This window comes from Sparus aurata, chromosome 24, assembly GCF_900880675.1.
Source record: "Sparus aurata chromosome 24, fSpaAur1.1, whole genome shotgun sequence".
In the NCBI taxonomy this organism is placed as follows: Eukaryota; Metazoa; Chordata; class Actinopteri; order Spariformes; family Sparidae; genus Sparus; species Sparus aurata.
Window position 1 is genome coordinate 14,621,039 of NC_044210.1, and position 3,725 is coordinate 14,624,763.

The following is a 3,725-nucleotide window of genomic DNA, read 5'->3' on the forward strand; positions in this document are numbered from 1 at the left end:
TTACATTTAGGGAAAAGTGAGTGTTTTCCCATTAATACTGCAGCACGTCATCTTCAACAGTCAGATTCACCTTTTCAATTTAGTCCATCAGGGTTTAAATACTGAGGTATTAACGTGACTCGTTCTTTATCGAGCCTTGCATCTGCTAATTTCACTCCCCTTATCTCAAAGATTACATCTGACATTCAAAGATGGGGTAACCTCCCCCTTTCATTAATTGGCAAGATCAATGTTGTTAAAATGAATATTTTACCAACATTTCTATTTTTATTCCAGTCATTTCCTCTTTTTCTGCCAAAATATTTCTTTGACTCACTGGATAAGATCATTAGTTCTTTTTTTTGTGGTGGGAAATCACCGAGGGTTCGTTAAACTTTACTGCAGAGATGCAGACTTAGTGGAGGACTTGCATTACCTCATTTTCTAACTTACTATTGGGCTGCTCACATCCATAAACTTTGCTACTGGTTCAAATCTCCTGAATCCTCTTGGTGTAAATTGGAACTATCATCCTGTAGGGGATCTTCTATACCTGCTCTACTTTATTCCTCTTTACCTACAAAACCCTCTATATACTGATAATCAAGTGGTTCTTAACACACTCAAGATCTGGTATCAATTTAGACGGCAGTTTAAATTTGTAGCTGCATCTTCCTTGGGTCCTTTAAAAAACAACCATTTATTTCCTCCATCACTTTCAGACTCGACATTTTCAGTGTGGTATGACACAATTCAAACATTTGTATGTAGATGGAGTCTTTGATAGTTTTGCCAATGTGTCATCTCACTACAGCCTCCCTGTTACTCATCTGTTTCTCTATTTTCAGACTCGCAATTTTGTTACTAAGTGTTTCTCTAATTTCCCCTCTTTACCTCCAGAGCAGTGATGGGAAACCACGCTATCATTTGCTCCTCATCACAGAGGAATCATCTCAAAGTTGTACGATATTATCTTGGCTTTTAGCAATGACTCAAATGCTAAACTTAAGTGTACATGGGAAGAGGAACTAGGAATGCAAATACAGGAAGAGTCCTGGGAACAGGCCATAGAGAGGATACGATCTACCACCTCTTGTGCTCGTCTTGGACTTATCCAATTTAAGGTCTTGTACAGGAGCATTTCTCTAAGTCTAGACTGTCTAAACTGTATCTGGAAGTGGAAGATGGCTCTCCTTGTCACCTTAGCCACATGTTTTTTCTTTGTCCTGGTCTGAAAGGTTTCTGGGCGGGTTATTTTACTATCATGTCCACTGTTCTTGGGGTAAATCTCCAACCTTGTCCTCTGATTGCTATATTTGGATTCCTGACCCCTCACTTGCACTTAACTCTACACAAAAGGACTTTATAGCTTTCACATCCTGACTAGCAAGACGTTCCTTATTGTTGCATTGGAAGTCTGCTAAATATCCTTCTATCTCCCGGTGGCTCAAAGACATCATGTTTTTATTAAAACCTGAGAAAATCAAATACATGTTGAGAGGATGAACAGTCAAATTTTTCCACAAATGGCAACCCTTTATTTACTATTTCACTCATTTAGAGGTACTACCTGATTGAATGTGTGTCTGTTACTGTTGTACCTTTTGTTTTGCATAAATAACCAGTAATATGAGTTTTCTCTGGCTCTTTATTCAGCATTATTCTGCTGGAGTTGGAGGACGTTGCCGCCCTCTGCTGGTGAAAAGAAACCACAGCTGTTGTGTATCCAGCGAGCTCATATCACACTGTTCAGTCTGTATATATCTCAGTCTGTTACATTTCACTGCACACATTTCACTGTTTGTCGTCCTGGAATCAAATGAGGGTAATTAAAATGTGTTTTCTTCTCATATAATAATCACACAGAAATGAACAGATGTTGTGCAGTTTATCACGTCACTACGGACATAATTACATGTGTTAACCAACACCATCAAACTTTTGGTTTCTTCAGTAGAAACACATGAAACAAGTCAGAGTGTTTCAGGTGGAGTGTCGAGTACATTTGATCATATTTTACTGTCCATTCACAACTTTGTTCACGATGATTCTTTACAATTAAAGCTACAGACGAGTCAATGTTTTCTGTTTCTGACATTTCACTAATAGTTCTGGATTTTATTGGAACAAGAGCCGGAATTCAAAACAACACATGACAGAAAGTACAAGTCAACGCAATTTACACAATTTAATGGAAGAAGTTCAAAATGTAAATGAAGAATCTTTTCAATCAGTTTGAATCATTTTGTACAAAGTTGACTGATGAATTTATTACAAGAAGCTGAAAGATTGATGTGACTGTGATCCTGTACAGACTCAACTGTTCAGCACTGACAATGTTTCTGTGACAGGAGGAGACTCTGCACACTAAACACCACACAGACACACTGAGGAACCAGAAATGGACCTGTACCAGAGCCCAAATCCAGGATAAAGAGGTTCAGTGAATGTGGTGTTGAAGGTGTGGAGGTGGATAAGTGAGTCAGAGGAGACTCTGTAGAAGGACAGAGTGCCAGCAGGACAGTCCACATACACTGCTACTCTATCAGAGGAGGAGGAGGAGGAGGAGGAGGAGGAGGAGGAGATGTCTGTTTGTCTGTTATTGTGACAGACAGAGTAACGACCATCAGAGCACCACAGACACCAGGACTGATCATTCAGTCCAAACCAACAGTCTTCACTGCCTCCTTTCCTTCTGATTCTTCTGTAACTCACTGATAAAGAAACATCTCCTCTCCACTCGACCTCCCAGTAACAGCGACCAGTCAGACCAGTTCCACACAGCAGCTGAGGACACCAGGACTCAAACCTCTCTGGATGATCAGGATATGACTGATCCTCCTCCACATGTGTCATCTTCCTGTTGTTGTCAGACAGTTTGATCTTTCTGCTGACTGTGTTTGTGTCGACTGTGAGCTCACAGGAATCTGATGGAGAGAAAAGACACAACACAGCTGCAGTTATTAATGTGTCATCAGTGTGATGATGACATCACAGATGTGAATGAGAGATGTCACAGTGTTTTCATGAATGAAAGTAAAAAGACACTTACACTTCCTCAGACCTGGTGTCAACCATCGGACTCCAGCAGGCTCCACCCTGAAAGGAGGAGGGGGGTCAGAGCAGCACACCCTCTTTCAGCATGCAAACATGGACATGACATGATTCTCATACACAGAAACACAATCTGTCCGTCAGGCTGCTTCTCCCTGTTCTCCCTGAACCTCTTCACCTCTGCCACTCTCCTCACACACTGAGAGTGAGCCACAGGATGTTGGTGTGTGGGAAAGAGGACGACAACATCTGAGAACACACACAAACCTCCTGTTGGATTTATCACTTCATCTTTATTTTATTGGATGTTGTTGCTGTTTCCTGTGGGCGACCTTACGCTTGCTGTTTGATCCAATGTCAATTTGTGCTTATGTTTCTATATTATAGGACTTTTGTATTTGGATGTCAAAACTTTTGAGGTCTGATTCCTGTTTGAAGCTTGGTGGGCTTTTATGAATCTCAGCTGCACAGTCTGCTTTTTGTTCTTGCTGTGTTTCTGCCGCTTTGTTTTACTGTGCAGAGAAACAAATACAATTTATACGTAATAAATCAATCAGAAAACATTGGACGTTGGTTCCCGACCTCTGCCACAAAACCTAGTGACAGAGACTCCCAGACTGTTTCTCTCCAGAACCTCAACAGTTTCATGGTTTCATGTGTTGACATGTTCATGTTACTATAGTTTGGTGCTG